The sequence below is a fragment of the Apodemus sylvaticus genome, chromosome 8, assembly GCF_947179515.1.
Source record: "Apodemus sylvaticus chromosome 8, mApoSyl1.1, whole genome shotgun sequence".
In the NCBI taxonomy this organism is placed as follows: domain Eukaryota; kingdom Metazoa; phylum Chordata; class Mammalia; order Rodentia; family Muridae; genus Apodemus; species Apodemus sylvaticus.
Genome location: NC_067479.1, coordinates 10,954,948 through 10,976,909, shown reverse-complemented (window position 1 = coordinate 10,976,909; position 21,962 = coordinate 10,954,948).

Genomic DNA, 21,962 nt, shown 5'->3' with positions numbered 1-21,962 from the left:
TAGATTTTTATGTTGTATATCCTTACTCGTGACTGATTTTTAAGCTGTCTATTTTTACATGAGCTGACTGTAACATTGAGGGTTACTGTACAGAGCCATATTGGGGCAGTCATGCACTTGGTCGGAGTTTGGCTTCGGTCAAGGATAATCCCTGGCTTCAGGCAGGAATCTGCCTTTAGGACATAATAGGGAAGTAGGTTGAAGCAGGAATTTTTATCCTTGGGTGGAGTGCTAAGAGTGAACTTGACTAAGGTCAAGGTTAACTTCTCCCAGATAGCCAGGATCCTGCTCCACCTAGGGAGGAGTGCTCGAAGTAAAGGTTTAGTTCATTCTTCCTCCAGGTCTAGGAATTCCTGAATTAAGCAGGTGACCCACCCAGCTTCCTGAGCAGTCAAGATGAGGACCTCCAAGAGAAGCTAGACAACTTCCACCTTCCACCGGAACTGGGGGGGGGGCGGGGGGTTAAAAGGTCTGGCGCCAGAAAACATAATAAAATACACAACAAACAAATATACATAACACACAGAAACACAAAATACCCCAAATGGTCTTTAACAGGAAGAAAACAGTACCTTTTTATATTCCTAGATGTTAAATGTTTCCATAAATTGTAGATACAACACAAGTTTACTACTTAAGTGTAACATAACTTTGTTACCTGAAATCTAAGTAATTGTCCTAGATTTTACTCTAGTTTGTCACCTAGGTTGCCTCAATGTTGAGACAGCTATACCAGTACTTACATAGACAGCTATACAATACTAATCAACTAATTTACATGTATAGAAATTTACTACCCTCTGTAGTTGATACATACTGAATTATGGTTATAACTCATAAAAGTTACAATATGGCATGGAGAATTAAACGATTAAAACTTTAATGTAATATACTTCCTGAATCTTTTAAACTCCAGGAATACATCACAGCAAATACTACTTTAATAGTTTTTTAGCTTTGATATTATCCTTAACAGTCCTGATCAGTGTAAAAATCTCAATTCTCTTGGAAATAACTGAAAATTCAATTTAAGATATGGAACTTACAGAAGCAGTAATGCATATATTGAACATGGGAAAGATGAATCAGAAAAGATGCAGTGCTTTTGCAGAGAGAAATGAATGTCTCAAACATCAGAGGAAAACGAGATGATGGATTCACTTGATTAAGGTAACAGGAAGATATCGATGAAATGAAAGACACCCTGCAATTGTATTACACTGATAAACATGTACCAGGAACATCAATGGTAAGAAATTATCAATGCATATGCTGCTCTCAGAGGGACAAATTAGCTCTCATTTGACAAAAGAGAACTCTGCATATCTGAAAACAAAAGAAGTTATAAAAGCATGTAAGGAGGGTTGTTGATTCTAAGTGCATTCCTGTGTCTTACTGTCTTAAGCAAACTTTAAGTGGGAGTTACAATATTTCTGAGAATGTTGATAGAATGGGCGGAGACACAGTCTCCTTTTCATATTTTTGCATATCTTCAGTACAAAGGCAAATGCTAATTATTGCCTCCCACTTCATTTTAGATATGGCTTGTGGCCTTTCTTTCCAGAACCAAACAGTCTTTTTTTTTTCTTTTTTTTTTTTCAGTTTTATTTTTATTTATTTATATTTTTTTATTTACATTGCAAATGATTTCTCCTTTTCTGGGTCCCCACTCCCCGCAAGTCCCATAAGCCCTCTTCCGTCCCCCTATTCTTCCATCTACCCCTTCCCACTTCCTTGTTCTGGAATTCCCCTATACTCTTGCACTGAGTCTTTCCAGAACCAGGGCCCACTCCTCCATTCTTTTTGGACATCATTTAATGTGTGGATTATGTCCTGCATATTCAAAGTTTCTAGGCTAATATCCACTTATCAGTGAGTGCATACCATGATTGATCTTTTGAGACTGGGTTACCTCACTTAGTATGATGTTGTCCAGCTCCATCCATTTGTCTAAGAATTTCATGAATAAATTGTTTCTAATGGCTGAATAGTACTCCATTGTGTAAATATACCACATTTTTTTGTATCCATTCCTCCGTTGAAGGACATCTAGGTTCTTTCCAGCTTCTGGCTATTACAAATAGGGCTGCTATGAACATAGTGGAGCATGTGTCCTTATTGCATGCTGAAGAATCCTCTGGATATATGCCCAGTAGTGGTATAACAGGGTCCTCAGGAAGTGACATGCCCAGTTTTCTGAGGAACCGCCAGACTGATTTCCAAAGTGGTTGCACCATCTTGCAATCCCACCAGCAGTGGAAGAGTGTTCCTCTTTCTCCACATCCTCGCCAACACCTGCTGTCGCCTGAGTTTTTGACCTTAGCCATTCTGACTGGTGTGAGGTGAAATCTCAGGGTTGTTTTGATTTGCATTTCCCTAATGATTAATGGTGTTGAACATTTCTTAAGGTGTTTCTCAGCTCTCCGAAGTTCTTCATGTGAAAATTCTTTGTTTAGCTCCGTACCCCACTTTTTAATGGGGTTATTTGGATCTCTGGGTTCTACTTTCTTGAGTTCTTTGTATATATTAGATATTAGCCCTCTGTCGGATTTAGGGTTGGTGAAGATTCTTTCCCAGTCTGTTGGTTGATGTTTTGTCCTTTTGACGGTGTCCTTTGCCTTACAGAAACTTTGTAGTTTTATGAGGTCCCATTTGTCAATTCTTAATCTTAGAGCATAAGCTATTGGTGTTCTATTCAGGAACTTTTCCCCTGTGCCCATGTCCTCCAGGGTCTTCCCCAGTTTTTTTTTCAATTAGTTTCAGTGTGTCAGGTTTTATGTGGAGGTCCTTGATCCATTTGGAGTTGAGCTTGGTGCAAGGAGATAAGAAGGATCGATGCGCATTCTTCTGCATGCTGACCTCCAATTGAACCAGCATCATTTGTTTAAAAGACTATCTTTTTTCCACTGGATGCTTTCAGCCCCTTTGTCGAAGACCAAGTGACCATAGGTGTGTTGGTTCATTTCTGGGTCTTCAATCCTATTCCATTGATCCGCTTGCCTGATATTGTACCAATACCATGCAGTTTTTATCACTATTGCTCTGTAGTAGAGTTTAAACTCTGGGATATTGAATCCCCCTGAAGTTCTTTTACTGTTGAGAATAGTTTTAGCTATCCTGGGTTTTTTGTTATTCCAGATGATTTGAGAATTGCTCTTTCTAGCTCTATGAAGAACTGGGTTGGGATTTTTATGGGTATAGCATTGAATCTGTAGATTGCCTTTGGCAAGATGGCCATTTTAACTATATTAATCCTGCCAATCCACGAGCATGGAAGGTTTTTCCATTTTGTGAGATCTTCGTCGATTTCCTTCTTCAGAGATCTGAAGTTCTTGTCATATAGGTCTTTGACTTGTTTGGTTAGAGTCACCCCAAGATACTTTATTTTGTTTGTAGCTATTGTGAAGGGTGTCATTTCCCTAATTTCTTTATCAGCCTGCTTAGGCTTTGAGTATAGGAAGGCTACTGATTTGCTTGAGTTAATTTTATAACCAGCCACTTTGCTAAAGTTGTTTATCAGCTTTAGGAGTTCTCTGGTAGAGATTTTTGGGTCACTTAAGTATACTATCATATCATCTGCAAATAGTGATAATTTGAGTTCTTCCTTTCCAATTTGTATCCCTTTGACTTCCTTCTGTTGTCTAATTGCTCTAGCTAGGACTTCAAGAACTATATTGAAAAGATATGGAGAGAGGGGGCAGCCTTGTCTAGTCCCTGATTTTAGTGGGATTGCTTCAAGTTTCTCTCCATTTAGTTTGATGTTGGCTACCGGTTTGCTGTATTTTGCTTTTACTATGTTTAGATATGGGCCTTGAATTCCTGTCCTTTCCAAGACTTTTAGCATGAAAGGATGCTGAATTTTGTCAAATGCTTTTTCAGCATCTAATGAAATGATCATGTGGTTTTTTTCTTTGAGTTTGTTTATGTAGTGGATAGCATTTATGGATTTCCGTATATTGAACCATCCCTGCATCCCTGGGATGAAGCCTACTTGATCATGGTGGATGATCATTTTGATGTGTTCTTGGATTCGGTGGGCAAGAATTTTATTTAGTATTTTTGCATCGATATTCATAAGGGAAATTGGCCTGAAATTCTCTTTCTTAGTTGGGTCTTTTGTGGTTTTGGTATCAGCGTAATAGTGGCTTCGAAGAAGGAGTTGGGTAGTATTCCTTCTGTTTCTATTTGGTGGAAGAGTTTGAAGAGTATTGTTGTTAAGTCTTCTTTGAAGGTCCTCCAGATTCTCCGGTTGTGTTGAATACTTCTGAAACAGTGTTTCACTGTACTATGAAACAGTGTTGAGGTTTTGGTAGTAGGATCTGATGATTTTTTGAATTTCCTCGGTTTCTGTTGTGATATCTCCGTTTTCATTTCTAATTTTGTTAATTTGGATACTTTCTCTGTGCCCTTTGGTTAGTCTGACTAAGGGTTTATCTATCTTGTTGATTTTTTCAAAGAACCAGCTTTTGGTCTTGTTGATTCTTTGTATGGTTCTCTTGGTTTCCACTTGATTGATTTCAGCCCTGAGTTTGATGATTTCCTGTCTTCTCCTCCTCCTGGGTGAATTAGCTTCTTCTTGTTCCAGGGTTTTCAGTTGTTCCTTTAATCTTCTAGTGTAAGCTCTCTCGAATTTCTTTTTGAAGGCACTCAAAGCTATGAGTTTTCCTCTTAGCACTGCTTTCAGTGTGTCCCATAGATTTGTGTATGTTGTGCCTTCATTTTCATTAAACTCTAAGAAATCTTTGATTTCTTTCTTTATTTCTTCCTTGACCAAGGTATCATTGAGTAGAGTATTATTCTGTTTCCATGTGTATGTGGGCTTTCTGTTGTTTTTACTGTTACTAAAGACCACTTTTACTCCATAGTGATCTGATAGGAGGCATGCGATTATTTCAATCTTCTTATATTTGTTGAGGTCTGTCTTGTGACCAACTATATGATCTATTTTGGAGAAGGTACCATGAGGTGCTGAGAAAAAGGTTCTATATATATCTGTTAACTCCAATTGGTTCAAAGCTTCAATTAGTTTCATTGTCTCCCTGTTTAGTTTCTGTTTTCCTGATCGGTCCATTGGTGACCGTGGAGTGTTGAAGTCACCCACAATTATTGTGTTAGGTGTAATGTGTACTTTGAGCTTTAGTAAAGTTTCTTTTATGAATGAGGGTGCCCTTGTATTTAGGGCATAGATGTTCAGGTTTGAGAGTTCTTCTTGTTGGATTTTTCCTTTGACTAGCAAGTAGTGACCTTCCATGTCTCTTTTGATGACATTAGGTTGAAAGTCAATTTTATCTGAAATTAGAATGGCAACTCCGGCTTGTTTCCTGGGACCATTTGCTCGTAGAATTGTCTTCCAGCATTTTACTCTAAGGTAGTTTTTGTCTTTGACATTGAGGTGTGTTTCCTGTAAGCAGCAAAATGTAGGGTCCTGTTTACGTAACCAGTCTGTTAGTCTATGTCTTTTTATTGGGGCATTGAGTCCATTGATGTTAAGAGATATTAAGGAATAGTGATTGTTACTTCCTGTAATTTTTGACGTTATTTTTTAAATTTGATTGGTTAACTTCTTTTGGATTTGATGAAAGAAGCTTAATATCCTGCTCCTGCCAGGGTATAGTTTCCCTCGTTGTACTGGTGCTTTCCCCCTATTAAGATTTGTAGGGCTGGATATGTAGAAAGATATTGTGTAAATTTGGTTTTGTCATGGATTATCTTGGTTTCTCCATCTATAGTAATTGAGAGTTTCGCTGGGTATAGTAGTCTCGGCTGGCATTTGTGTTCTCTTAGAGTCTGCATGAGCTCCGCCCAGGATCTTCTAGCTTTCATGGTCTCTGGTGAGAAATCTGGTGTAATTCTGATAGGTCTTCCTTTATATGTTACTTGCCCTTTTTCTCTTACTGCCCTAAGTATTCTTTCTTGGTTTAGTACATTTGGGGTTTTGATTATTATGTGACGGGAGGTATTTCTGTTCTGGTCCAGTCTGTTTGGAGTTCTGTAGGCTTCTTGTATATTCATGGGCATCTCTCTCTTTAGGTTAGGGAAGTTTTCTTCCATAATTTTGTTGAAGATATTTGCTGGCTCTTTAAGTTGTAAATCTTCACTCTCATCAATACCTATGATCCTTAGATTTGGCTTTCTCGTTGTGTCCTGGATTTCCTGGATATTTTGGGTTACAAGCTTTTTGCATTTTGCATTTTCTTTAACTGTTGAGTCCATGGTTTCTATGGTATCTTTGGCATCTGCGATTCTTTCTTCTAACTCTTGTATTCTGTTGTTGATATTTGCATCTATGGTCCCTGATTTCTTCCCAAGGTTTTCTATCTCCAAAGTTGTCTCCCTTTGTGCTTTCTTAGTTGTTTCTACTTCTGTTTTTAGATCCTGAAAATTTTTGCTCAGTTCTGTCATTTGCTTGTTTGTGTTTTCCTCTAATTCTTTAAGTGATTTTTGTGTTTCCTCTTTCATGACTTCTGCCTGTTTATCAAGGTTCTCCTGTATTTCTTTAAGTGATTATTGCATTTCCTCCTTATTGGCTTTTGTATTCTCCTGAATTTCTTTCAATGATTTTTGTGTTTCCCTTGTAAGGGCTTCTAATTTTTGATCCATTTTCTCCTGAATTTCTTTAAGTATGTCCTTCATGTGTTCCTGTACTAGCATTATGACCAGTGATTTTAAATCCAAATCTTGTTTTTCTGGTGTGTTGGGGTATCCAGGACTTGCTAATGTTGGAGAATTGGGTTCAGATGCTGCCATAATGCCTTGGTTTCTGTTAGTAACGTTCCTACGTTTGCCTTTAGCCATCTGGTTCTCCCAGGAGTTAGATGGTCTTATTGTCACTGGCTGGAGCTTCAACTTACTGTGGATCTTTAAGGTTATTTCTGCAACACTGGATGACTGGGTTTCTTCTGGCGCAGATTACTGATATGCTGGCTTCCTCTTTTGTGCCTTTGGAGCCCTTCTCTGTCTTGCATCAAGCAATGCTATACTTAGGTTTTCAAGCTCAACCAGGTGTTCTCTGTCTGCTGTATTATGGAGGGAAGAAGTTGTGGTGGGGGTCACTCCCTCTGTTGATTCTCACATAGGACACAGGTCCTGCGATGGACTGGCTTGCAGATGAACCGCCTATGTGCTCAGTTCCTGCGGGCAGGCAGACCCCTGGTGGTTTGCACCCCAGAAATCTAAAGCTCAGGGTCTTACAGTACCTAGTGAACATTTTGTGTCCCTGCAGACACAAAAGGTTTGGCCGCAGGGCTTCTCTCTTTCCACAGCTTCCTGCGCGGGACACTGGCCCTGAGCCCCATGGGCTGGCAGACAAAACCCTCCTAGGTGCTCAGTTCCTGAGTGCAGGCAGACCCCTGGTGGTTTGCACCACCAGAAATCTAAGGCTCAGTGTGTTACAGTACCCAGTGATCCTTTTGTGTCCCTGCAGACAGCAAATATGGCTGCGGGGCTTTTCTCCTTCCACAGCTTCCCCAAATGGTCTTTATTAAGCAGTATACTGGGGATCCGCAGTGGCAGGAAACTGATGGAAAGCCAAGTTCTATGTACACATTGAAAGGTAGGTTAGCTTTAAGGGTAGTCTTGTAAACCTAATTCAAATAAATAATGAGAGGTTCAAGACTCCTTTTCTGTAAAGTACAATGTTAAATAGAGCCTTGTTATTTAGTATGAAGGCAAATGACATATTCCCTCACATGTAACTGCAGAGACTGCACAGTGGTTACATGTTCTTGCTGTTCTTTCAGAGAACCTGAAATGCATTTGTTTCTCACAAACTTTATCACATCAACCTTCTACCTATAACTCAAGATCCAAGATCTAGTCTTCTCTTCTGGACTTCATGAATATCTCTGTGCATATGTGCTATACACACACACATACAGACACACACACACACACACACACATACACAAATATACACATACACACCCCTATACACATATACACAAACATATACCCATACACAAATGCAGACATATACACGTACACACATATACACATACACTCATACATACTTGCATGCATAGGCATGCATATGAAGACAGATTAAAACATTTTTAAAATAAATTTTAAAGAAAATGGGAAATGTTACTTCTTGATAACAGAAACACATATAAACAAATTGTTGTGCATGTAAAATTTAAGAAGTATTAATGAAAAGTTATGAGAAACCATGAAGTTGAGAAAATTGCATAATTCTAAATATATTAAAATTAAATGTTAGGAGATGATAGACTCATGGAAAAACATATGAATGCAAAATAAAAAGCAAACAGAATCTCTGATCAAGACATAGTTGGCCAGAAAATCAACTGAATAAGTATAAGGGGCTTAATCAGCATAATAGCCAGGAGAGCCACAGATTAGAGAAAAAGCATATTGTCTTATAAACAGGATTTCTAGTGCCCTGTGAGATGTCAGAGCTGTCTACAGAAGAAGAAATGAAATGAAATTGAATAAAAATGTGATTTGATGCTTAATGTCTTAGTTAGTGTTCTATTGCTTTAAAGAGACACCCTGACCACAGGAACTCCTGAAGGTGTTCCTTGGCTTAAAGGAAAAGGAGAAAATGAGGTTAACAACAGCTTTTATTTCTCTGGAATGCCCAACAAGACATTCCTCTGCCACACTTTTGGCTGGAACCATGTATACCCCTTAGTTGATGGCTTAGTCCCTAGGAGCCCTGGGGCGTCTTGTTGGCCAACATCTTCCTTCATCCCATGAAGTTATAAAACCCTTCAGCTTCTCCAGTACTCCCTCCAGCTCCTCCATTGGGGACCCAGTGCTCAGTCCAATGGTTGGCTGCTAAAATCTGCCTCTCTATCTGTACAGCTCTGGCAGGGCCCCTCTGGAGACAACCATATCATGCTCCTATCAGCATGTACTTCTTGTCATCCATAATAGTGTCTGGGTTTGTTGACTAGTTATAGGATGATCCCTAGAAAGGAGAGTGTCTGGGTGCCCTTTCCTTCAGTCTCTGCTCTACACTTTTGTCCCTTCCCCCACAGCATTTAGCTGGACTTCTCAGCCCATCCTATTCAAGCTGCGACATTCTTGACTGGCAGCCTCCACCCTTCCCGTGGTGTTATCTCAGGCCCTTGTTCCTTGGGAACAATACAGCTGCTTTCACCTTAACAATCAAGGCTGCCTCAGGGCAGTCTCACCTGGAGACCAGCAGAAAACCTGCTCGACTAGAAGCAGGCGACCGGCTGAGAAGAAGAACCAAGGAATTCGCGGCCATTTGGGGGGCAGGGTTGTTTTCTAAAGACTATATATTTTAGCTAAATAATAGTAAAGTCAGTCTCTATCAGCAACTGTCTTCTTGACTCATTTCTCTTCCATCCCCTTCCCGTTTATCCCCAGAATTCTCTTCCAGGTCCCCAGTTCACATGTGGCCGCGGGCGGCTACACACTTTGTCTCCATAGTTGCTCCTATGAGTATTTTGCTCCCTTTCTCAGAAAAACCAAAGCACCTCCACTTTGATCTTCCTTCTTCTTGAGCAACCTGTGGTCTGTGAATTGTAATTTGTTTATTTTGAGCTTTGGGCCTAATATCTACTTATCAGTCAGTGGATACCATGTGTGTTCTTTTGTGGTTGGGTTACCTCGCTCAGGTTGACATTTTATAGTTCCATCCATTTGCCTAAGAATTTCATGAATTGGTTGTTTTTAATAGCTGAATAGTACTCCATTGTGTAAACATACGACATTTTCTGTATCCATTCTTCTATTGAAGGACATCTGGGTTCTTTCCAGCTTGTGGTTATTAAATAAGGCTGCTATAAGCATAGTGGAGCATGTGTCCTTATTACATATTGGAGCATCTTCTGGTTATATTTCCAGATGTGTTATAGATGGGACCTCAGGTAGTAAGTACTATGTCTTATTTTCTGAGGAACTTCCAAACTGATTTCTAGAGTGGTTTTATTAGCTTGCGATCCCACCAGCAATGGAGAAGTGTTCCTCTTTCCCAGCTAGCATCTGCTGTCACCTGAGTTTTTCATTTTAGTCATTCTGACTGGTGTGAGATAGAATCTCAGGGTTGTTTACATTTGCACTTCCCTGATTACTAAGGATGCAGAATATTTCTTTAGGTGCTTCAGAGCTATTCAAGTTTCCTCAATTGAGAATTCTGTTTAACTCTGTACCCTATTTTTAATAGGGTTATTTGACTCTCTGGAAACAAACTTCTTGAGTTCTTTGTGTACCTTGGATATTAGCCCTCTATCAGATGTAGGATTGTTAAAGATCTTTTCCTAATCTGTTGGTTCCTGTTTTGTCCTATTGACAGTGTCTTTTCCCTTATAGAAGCTTTGCAGTTTTATGAGGTCCCATTTGTTGATTCTTGTTCTTAGATCATAGCCATTGGTGTTCTACTCGGGAAATTTTCTCCTGTGCCCATGTGTTCAAGGCTCTTCCCCACTTTCTCCTCTATAAACTTCAGTGTATCTGATTTTATGTGAAGGTCCTTGATATACTTGGACTTGAGCTTTATACAAGGAGATAAAAATGGATCAATTTGTAATTTTCTACATGTTGACCTCCACTTGATCCAGCATCCTTTGATTAAAAATGATGTCCTTACAGAAACTTTGTAAATTTATGAGGTCCCATTTGTCAGTTCTTGATCTTAGAGCATAAGCTATTGGTGTTCTGTTCAGGAACTTTTCCCCTGTGTCCATGTCCTCAAGGGTCTTCCTCAGTTTCTTTTCTAGTAGTGTCAGTGTGTCTGGTTTTATGTGGAGGTTCTTGATCCACTTGGAGTTGAGCTTAGTATGAGGGGATAATAATGGATCAGTTCACATTCTTCTATATGCTGACCTCCAATTGAACCAGCACCATATGTTGAAAAAGCTATCTTTTTTCCACTGGATATTTTCCACTCCTTTGTTGAAGATCAAGTGACCATAGGTGTATGGGTTCATTCCTGGATCCTATTCCATTGATCCACTTGCCTGTCACTGTACCAATACCATGAAGTTGTAGCACTATTGCTTGAGGTCTGGGATACTGATTCCCCCAGAAGTTCTTTTACTATTGAGAATAGTTTTTAGCTATCCTGGCTTTTTTGTTATTACAGATGAATTTGAGAATTGTTCTTTCTAACTCTATGAAGAACTGAGTTGGGATTTTGATGGGAATTGCATTGAATCTGCATATTGCTTTTGGGAAGATGACCATCCTGGAAAGGCTTGATCCAGCATTGTAGGGGAGTACCAGGACAGAGAAATGGGAGGGGGTAATTGGGGAATGGGTGGGGGAAGAAGGTTTATGGGACATATGGGGAGGGTGGAACCGGGAAAGGGGAAAGCATTTGGAATATAAACAAAGAATATAGAAAAAAAAATAAAAATAAATAAAAAAAGATGTCCTTTTCCACTGGATGTTTTTAGTTCCTTTTCAAATATCAAGTAACTGTAGGTGTGTGGGATCACTTCTGGGTCTTCAATTCTATTCCATTGATCTTCCTGACTGTCTCTTAACCAATATCATGCAGTTTTTATCACTATTGCTCTGTAGTAGAGATTGAGGTCAGGGATGGTGATTCCCACAGGAGATCTTTTGTTTTGGATAATAGTTTTCCCTATCCTGTTTTTTTTTTTTTTTTTTTTTTTTGTTGTTATTCCAAATGAATTTGCAGATTGCTCTTCCCAGCTTTATAAAGAATTGATTTGGAATTTGGTGGGGATTGTATTGAATCTGTAGATTGCTTTCTGCCAGATGACTATTTTTACTATATTAATCCTGCCAATCCTTGAGCATGGGAGATCTTTCCATCTTCAGAGATCTTCCTCGATTTCTTTCTTCAGAGGCTTGAAGTTCGGGTCATACAGATCTTTCCCTTGCTTCCTTAGAGTCACACCAAGGAATGTAATATTATTTGTGACTATCGTGAAGTGTGTCATGTCCCTGATTTCTTTGTCAGCTTGTTTATCCTTTGAGTTGAGGAAGGCTACTTATTTGAGTTAATTTTATATCCAACCAGTTTGCTAAAGTTGTTTATCAGCTTTAGGAGTTCTCCAGTAGAATTTTTAGGGTCACTTAAATATAAGATCATATCATCTTCAAATAATGATATTTCAAATTCTTCCTTTCCAATTTATATACCTTTGACCTCCTTTTGTTTTCTAATTGCTCAGACTAGGACTTCAAGTCCTAGTCTGACTACAGAGAGAGAGGGTGGGCAGCCTTGTCTGGTTCCCAGTTTTAGTGGGATTGCTTCAGGTTTCTCGCCATTTAGTTTGATGTTGGCTACTGGTTTGCTGTATATTGCTTTCACTATGTTTAGCTATGGGCCTTGCATTCCTGATCTCTCCAAGTCTTTTATTATGAAGGGATGCTGAATTTTTTCAAAAGCTTTTTCAGCATCTAATGAAATTACCATGTTTTTTTCCTTTGTGTTGTTTATGTATTGGATTACATTGATGGATTTCCATATATTGAACCATCCCTGTATCCATGGGATGAAACAATAGTTGATCAACGTGAATTATTGTTTTGATGCATTCTTGGATGTGGCTGGCCAGAATTTTGTTGAGTATTTTTGCATCAATGTTCATAACGGAAATTGGTCTGAAGTTCTCTTTCCTTGTTTGGTCTTTATTTGGTTTAGGTGTAAATGTTATTGTGGCTTCAGAAAATGAATTTGGTAGTGTTCCTTGTATTTCTATTTTGTGGAATATATTGAAGAGTATTACCTCTTCTTTGAAGATCTGATAGATTTCTCCACTAAACCCATCTGGTCCTGGGCTTTATTTTTGTTGTTATTGTTGTTGGGAGACAATTAACATTTGCTTTTATTTCCTCAAGACTTTTGGTACTATTTAGATAGTTAATCTGATCCTCTTTTAGTTGGCACCTGGTATATGTCTAGAAAATTGTCCATTTCATCCAGATTTTCCAATTTTGTTGATTATAAGCTCTTGTAGTAGGATTTGGTAATTCTTTGAATTTCCACAGTTTCTGTTGTTATGTCTCTCTTTTCATTTCTGATTTTATTAGTTTGGGTAGTTCCTCTGTGCCCTCTGGTTAGTTTGGCTAAGGGTTTATCTATCTTGTTGATTTTCTCTAAGAACCAGCTCCTGGTTATGTTGCTTCTTTTTACAGTTTCTTTTGTTTCTATATGGTTGATTTCAGCCCTAAGTTTGATGAATTCCCATCGTCTACTCTTCTTGGGTGTATTTGCTTCTTTTTGTTCTAGAGCTTTCAGGCATGCTGTCAAGCTGCTAGTGTTTAAGCCCTCTCCATTTTCTTTTTGAAGGCACTTAGAACTATGAGTTTTCCTCTTAGCACTGCTTTGATTGTGTCCCATAAGTTTTGGTATGATGTGTCCTCATTTTCATTAAAATTTGTCTTTTATTTCTTTCTTTATTTCTTCCTTGAACAAGCTATCATTGAGTAGAGCATTTTTCAATGTCCATGCGTATGTGTGTTTTCTGTTTTTTTTTAATTTTTTTTATTCGATACAATTTATTTATATTTCAAATGATTTCCCCTTTCCTAGCCCCACACTCCCCGAAAGTCCCATAAGCCCCCTTCTCTTCCCCTGTCCTCCCAGCCACCCCTTCCCACTTCCCTGTTCTGGTTTTGCCAAATACTGATTCACTGAGTCTTTCCAGAACAAGGGGCCACTCCTCCTTTCTTCTTGTACCTCATTTGATGTGTGGATTATGTTTTGGGTATTCCAGTTTTCTAGGTTAATAACCACTTATTAGTGAGTACATACCATGATTCACCTTTTGAGTCTGGGTTACCTCACTTAGTATGATGTTCTCTAGCTCCATCCATTTGCCTAAGAATTTCATGAATTCATTGTTTCTAATGGCTGAATAGTACTCCATTGTGTAGATATACCACATTTTTTGCATCCACTCTTCTGTTGAGGGATACCTGGGTTCTTTCCAGCATCTGGCAATTATAAATAGGGCTGCTATGAATATAGTAGAGCATGTATCCTTATTACATGGTGGGGAATCCTCTGGGTATATGCCCAGGAGTGGTATAGCAGGATCTTCTGGAAGTGAGGTGCCCAGTTTTCGGAGGAACCGCCAGACTGATTTCCAGAGTGGTTGTACCAATTTGCAACCCCACCAGCAGTGGAGGAGTGTTCCTCTTTCTCCACACCCTCTCCAACACCTGCTGTCTCCTGAATTTTTAATCTTAGCCATTCTGACTGGTGTGAGATAAAATCTTAGGGATGTTTTGATTTGCATTTCCCTAATGAAGTTGAGCATTGTTTTCTGTTTTTTTTTTTTTGAACTTAAGAACAGCCTTAGGCCAGGGTACTCTGATAGGGAGCATGAAATTATGTCAATATTCATGGATCTTTTGAGGCCTGTTTTTTTATTAATTATTTGGTCAGTTTTGGAGAAGACACCATGAGGTGCTGAGAAGAAGGTATATTCTTTTGTTTAAGGATGGAATATTCTACACATATCTGTTAGATTCATTTGGTCCATAACTTCAGTTGGTTTCATTGTGTCTCTGTTTATTTTCTGTTTCCATGATTTGTTCATTGCTGAGAGTAGGGTGTTGAAGTCTCCAACTGTTATTGTGTGGGGTGCAGTGAGTAATTTGAGCTTTAGTAAAGTTTCTTTTATGAATGTGGGCGCCCTTGCATTTGGAGTGTGTATGTTCAGAATTGAGAGTTCATCTTGGTAGAGTTTTCCTTTGCTCAATATGAAATTTCCCTCCTCATTTTTTTTTGACAATTTTTGGTTGAAAGCCAATTTTATCTAATATAAAAATGGCCACTCCAGCTTGTTTCTTGGGGCCATTTGCTTGAAAATTGTTTTCCAACCTTTGACTCTGAGGTAGTGACTGTTTTTATCACTGAGGTGGGTTTCATGTATGCAGCAAAATGTTGGGTCCTGTTTATGTATCCAGTCTGTTAGTCTATGTCTTTTTGCGGGGAATTGAGACCATTGATGTTAAGCGATATTAAGGAAAAGTGATTGTTGCTTCCTGTTATTTTCATTGTTAAAGGTGGAATTCTGTTTGTGTGGCTATCTTCTTTTTGGTTTGTTGAAAGATTACATTATTGCTTTTTCTAGGGTATAGTTTCCATCCTTGTGGTGTTATTTTCTACCCATTATCCTTTGTAGAGTTGTGTTTGTAGAAATATATTGTGTAAATTTGTTTTTATTCATGGAATGCCTTGTTTTCTCCATCTATGGTAATTGAGAATTTTGCTGGGTATAGTAGCCTTGACTGACATTTATGTTCTCATAGGGTCTTTATGACATCTACCCAGGATCTTCTAGCTTTCATAGTTTCTGGTGAGAAGTCTGGTATAATTCTGATAGATCTGCCTTTATATGTCACTTGACCTTTTTCCCTTACTGCTTTTAATATTCTTTCTTTGTTTAGTGCATTTGATGTTTTGATTATCATGTGTCAGGAGGAGTTTTTGTTCTGGTCCTGTCTGTTTAGAGTTCTGTAGGCTTCTTGTATATTCATGGGCATCTCTTTCTTTAGGTTAGGGAAGTTTTCTTCTATAATTTTTTAGAAGATATTTACTGTTCCTTTAAGTTGGAAATCTTCCTTTTCTTTTATACCTATAATCCTTAGATTTGGTCTTGTCATTTTGTACTGAATGTTTTCGGTTAGAAGCTTTTTTCATTTTCCATTTTCTTTGACTGCTGAGTCAATGTTTTCTATGGTATCTTCAGCAGCTGAGATTCTTTCTTCTATCACTTGTATTCTGTTGTTGATGCTTGCATCTATGACTTCAGAATTCTTTCCCAGGTTTTCTATCTCCAGAGCTCTTACTGTGTGTGTGGTTTTTTTTTTTTTATTGTTTCTACTACCATTTTTAGACCCTGGATGGTTTTGTTCAGTTCCTTCACTTATTTCTTTGTCTTTTCCTGAAAATTTTAAAGGGATTTTTGTGTTTCCTCTTTAAGGACTTATACTTGTTGACCCATGTTCTCCTGTATTCCTTTAAGAGGGTTATTTATGTCCTTCCTGAAATCTTTTGTCAGCATCAGGAGATGTGATTTTAAATCCAGCTTTTGCTTTTCTGGTGTGTTGGGGTATGCAGGATTTGCTCTTGTGGGAGAACTGGGTTCAGATGGTGCTGTGTTGCTTTGGTTTCTGTTTGTAATGTTCTTTCCTTTGCCTTTTACCATCTAGTTATCTCTGGTGTTAGCTGGACTTGCTGTCTCTGACTGTGCCTTATCTGTTCTGCAATGCTGTGTATCTGTACTCCTGGGATTCCTGTTCTTTCTGTGCACACAGATATGTAGGCACTTCTGGGAGACCAGCTCTCCTCTACCCTCAGGTCTCTCTGCACTCCAAATGCCCTGATACTTCTCTAGGAAGTATCAGGAGATGGCATCTTCACAGTGGCAGACCTGGCAAGAATCTTCCCCAGCAGAAAGGGCAGGGAGATTTGTAACTGTGGATAAAATATTACCAGCTGCTTTATACTCTTGTTGCCATGATATTCCCACAGTTATGAGACACATCCACAAACTGTGAAGCAAAATAAGTACTCTTGACTTATGTTATTTTTGTCAGGCATCTTATGAAACAAATAGCATAGTATTAAGTTACACATATCTATTAGAAACACCTGAGTTTTCATTGATGAACCCTTCAGTTTCCAATTTTAAAGAGACTAATAAAGAAAGAAAGAAAAAGAACAGTAATTTTCAGGGAATAATATTTCAGTACCAAACACTGAGCCCTGATAGATATTTGTAACTATCATCATACAGTTTTGTCAGATTCTATTTGGGAATATATATGTATATAGAAGCACATGTATGCATATATAACAGTAACAGAGAGTTCATGAGTTTGAAGAAGATTTGGAAGGAGTATATGGGAGTGTTTGGAGACCGAAAGGGAAAAGAGAATTGTCATTAAACTGTAATCTCAAAAATACACAACAAAAATGTAGAACAAAACTATTGAGTGCTCAACTGTAACTGAATAATTCTGTCTTCTAGAAGAGCAGGGTGTGAATGTGGAGAAGAATTGGGTGAACTAGCAGCTTTACAGAGGAGAAAATTACCTAACAATCACTAGCACAGTGAGGTACCCACACTATATCCAGTGTAACCAAGCACATCCATCCCAGATGACATAGTGTCAGGAAAATATCAACTTCTGAGGAACTAGCACCCAAGAGTTCATAACAGTATGAAGGTACATAAGAGAAAATATTACCATGGAAAAAATAAATATCAATGCAGGAATAAGTAGAAAGCAAACTTCTGAATGATCACTGAGTGTGCAGTATAGATATTAAAAGAAAACATTATGGAGTTCAGAGTCAGAGCTGCTTTCCTCCTGGAAAGCAGATAGTTCATTATTAATGCACTTCATGAAAGCAGTAAGTTTGAATTATTTTTATATGCGAGTTCCGTAATTATTGTTCTGTGATATGTCCATAGGTTTGAGGAGAGACAATAGGACTGAAAATTAGGGAGTTATAAATGGTTTGATGTCCTCAGTTTCCCACTGGGCTTTATGCTGCAAAGCAGAGAAACTTCAAGCAGTATATACCTCACAGACATGTTGTTAGCATCATAAGAAAAGTCTGATTTTATTCTACTTCTGCAAATCATCTCACTCAGGAGAGCAGTGATGAAGTTGCTTTATTCTCTTCTGTACCTGAAGACAGTATAACATCAGAGCCATTTCTAAAGAAGCAGACTTATACAGTACCAACAGTGGGTGGTATCACATGTGTTAAATTAACTTTGTCCAAATAAATCTTTTCTCTACAATACCCAGCTGAGAAGAAAAGTAGAAACCTATGACAGTCACTCCATGATGACATTTAAAAGCAAAATGCTATTGATGGCGCCTTGAAATAAAGCAATTTGTTTATGGTTGACTGTTGAGGGAATTTTTCTGTATTCGTGCTTTTATTTCTGCCACAGAATATACAATGATTTCCTTTTAAAACACAATTAAAATCCCACACTGACAGTGACAGCATAATCAGGTTCAATGATCTATCTCTTTTTCTGTTCTCATCTTTCTCATTATTTCTTAGAGATGAATGGGAAAAAGAAGTGTTGAGAAAGCAAAGCCATGTGATTACTTATTAACATGTAGTGTGCAGTAAGCATGTGCTGGACACAAGACAAGTAAATAGTGGAGGTTTACTAAGATACCACTCCAGTCCTGCACCACCTGTTGATTCAAGTTCACCCAGATGCAAAGACATCTATGACTAGCATGTAAATTATTCTGAATATAAAGAAACGTCACAGAAGTTCAGGAGAGCTGTTTAGCAAATAAACTGTTTTCTCTCTTTGAGATTCTTCAGGTGAACAAATGAGTCTATGTCATACTCTAAATAATATTGAGGGATGTAAGTTCAGCAAAGATGCTGTATTGTCAATGAGAATGCATGTACAAAGGCCAATTGTAATTAGTAAACCACTGGATAGTTCCCAGGTGTGGAGTATTTGAGCCTAAAGATTCTCAGAGTGATGGGATGCTGCTGTTGTGAATCTAAACTTTGATCCAACTTGAAATACATCCTTTCTGTCACAATTTTTGCTAATACTGAAATACTAATAATAGTTTGGGATTTAAATTTTACATTTTAAATTCCTCTTCTGTGGAAAATATTAAGATATTTTCAGAAAAAATAAAAGAATATATATATTCTTAGTTTCTTATTTTGCAAACCCTGAACATTTCTCTTTTTCCTATAGAGAAAAGAGAAATTATACTTAACATTTATTAATAGTTTAATTTATTTTATACAGCATTGTATGACAGCTCATGTGACTGTGGATTGTATGATAGTATGATAGTAGATGTAGATGTAGATTGTCAGTATGATATGTAAGAGACTATCCACTTGAGCTATTGTTTATACAAAACCAGGATGTCATTGCAGTCAAATATGTTTTCTCTTAAAAACTAAATGGGAAATATTATTCATCCATATAACCAGCAGGAGGAACACACGTTCAACAGTCTTAGTGGCACTCTCCTGTGTGACTGATCTTATTGTGGTAAAATGACTTCCTTCTCTGAGTCTCTCTGTGAGCAGTTGATACAGGAAAAAATTACTCCCATATCATTGATGCTTCAATTCAACATCAGAGAGTATTTGCACATGTTGATGACAACATGTGCTCAAATAAAAAGAGATGTTTGTTAGACTGGAATTATTGGGTATAGAACATATAGCTAATTTCAAATAATTTCCGTCAGTTAACATGAATTTGCATTCAGATCATCAGGCTTGGCAGCAAAGCCTTTGCAGGCTGGGACATTTCATTGAACCCAGCTACCTTTTTAAGGCTTAGTTTTGAGATGTAGATAAAGGAGGTTCCACTTCTTAAAAATTTCCATTGAAGTAATTTATCTAATAGATTACTATAGCATTTAGAAACAATAAGGAGTCAATATTTTTCTAAGCTTCCTTGTGAATCCATCACTAATGTTTTTAATACCTATAATTGATCTTCATCAATACTTCTGTGGGTAAAGTCAACGTTTACACAGTATAAACTTTTGTAAGAGTAGACAGGCCTGAGTCTTTCTTTGTTGTTGTTGGTGTTTTGCTTCTGAAATTTATATTTGAGAAATTAATACATTATATTCTTATATTCTTTAGCAATCTTTCCGGATTCTCCCCTACTGAAAGATGTCAGAACCTGTGGTAATGGATCCTTCTTAAGGTACAACAAGGCAGATATGTCTATGAACTAAGAGCACACACAAAACCGGCACAAGCTCAAGCCAGACAAACGTGAAACAAGGAAAGGACCATAGCCACATTGCCCTACTCACGGAAGCTGTCTGCAAAAAAGGAAAATAAATAACACTTTTCTTCAATGTAGTGACCCTGGTGTATCAACTGTAGTCCATGGCAGGCTTCATTCTCAGGAGTACTTGACCAAACAAATCAGACTCCTTGTTTTTTGTGGTTTTTATCTCTTTCTCTCTGTCTCTGTCTCTGTCTCTCTGTTTCTGTCTCTGTTTCTGTCTCTCTCTGTCTCTCTGTCTCTCTCTGTCTCTCTCTCTCTCTCTCTCTCTCTCTCTCTCTCTCTCTCTCTCTCTCTCAGAAAAAAGCACCAACAACAGAGATTGCATGAGTCTACACTGGTCCCTATGTATGCAAGCTCTGGTTATTTAACCTGGGGTTTTGCTGGACTCCTAACAATGGGAAAGGGGGCATCTTTGACTTTATTGCCTGCTCTTTAGACCCTTTCCTCCTACTCGGTTGCCTTGTCCAGCCTTGATGTGAGGGCTTATGCCTAGTTTTATTGCATCTGTTATGCCATAATTGGTTGATATCACTAGTAGACTTGATCTTTACTGAAGGGAAAGAGAAGTAGTGACTCTGGGAGAGGGAAGGTGGGTGAGGGGGAGGACTGAGAAGAAGGGAGAATGGGGGGCTACATTAGGGATGTATTGTATTAGAGAAAAATAAAGAAAAAGAAAAGAAGGAAAAACATGGACTAGAAGTCTATTTTAATAGATGGTGATTAACCCAGAGACCCACATACAGAGAGATTTTAAAGTAATCAGCTCTGAATGGTATGCCTTTTTTACATCCTCCCTCAAAGGATTATTTTACTTGGTAATTTAGGTACTCTGTCCTCTTAAAAATTTAGTTCCTTTGAAAAATTGAGCATACTTGCAAACAGGAAATTGTGAAACAATTAAATTTAAACCAGAAGTTTACTCCACTTCATTAACAAATTTCCATCTGAGAAAAACTATTTACCAATTTCTACTCTCAAGCTCCAGAGCCATACAATGTAACTATTTTAAAAGTAGAAAATATTAAATTGTATTTTTGAAGTGAATACAGGAACCTCTATTTGGCATGAGTTTGCTCCTTAGTTATGAGCATGATAAATATATAAACATGATTTGACAGGCAGCAAGAAAAATTAAGAGGCTAAAAAAGACTCATCTAAAAAGTGGGTTAAGTGTTATAAAATTTATTAATTTAATTTTTTTGTCACTTATTCACATTACTTCCCAGTCACTGTTCTCCTCCCTTTCACTCCCCTCCCACAAATCCTTCTCCCATTCCTCTGCTTCTCCTCTGAGCAGTTAGAAGTGCCCTGGGTATCCCCAACCTTGGCACTTCAAATCTCTGCGAGGTTAGGTGCTTCTTCTCCCACTAAGACAAGACAGGGCAGCCAAGCTAGAAGAACTTACATAGAGTAATCAAACACTATTTGAAAAATCAAGATAGCATATTAGTCACATTTTTTTTTTGGTTTCAAACAATATCTTCCCACTGAGTTACTAGTAAGGGAAAATACGCTACCCTGGCCAGATAATACACAGATTGAGACTTGGCAAGTATTCACTATACCTCTTATCTTTCAGTAGACTTTTCCTACCTTTAGATGTGAATGTTTCTTTAAATCATTTTATATATATATATATATATATATATATGTCACATATATATGTGACATATATGTGATATATGTATATGACATATATCTCAATAAATATATGTATGTATATGAAGGTTTTATGGGCATTAATGTCAAATGCACCACATTACCAATGCCTAAACAACTCAGGAAAGGATATCAAATACCCAGGATGTAGAGTTACAATTGGCTGTGAGGCATTATGTAAATGCTGTGAACCAAAGCCTGGTCTTCTGTAAGAACATGACGTACTCTTAACCAATCACCAAATCATCTTTTCATCCCCGAGTTTGGCAATATTAAAGCATCACAGATTTCACTAATAGAGATTATCCACATGACAAAGAAGATTATGCAGAAAAGTACACATGATATATAATAAGATTTGACTCTATGGGTGCTTAGTTTGAAAATAACTCAGCAGTCGGGCAGTGGTGGCGCACGCCTTTGATCCCAGCACTTGGGAGGCAGAGGCAGGTGGATTTCTGAGTTTGAGGCCAGCCTGGTCTACAGAGTGAGTTCCAGGACAGCCAGGACTACACAGAGAAACCCTGTCTTGAAAAACAAAACAAAACAAAAACAACAACA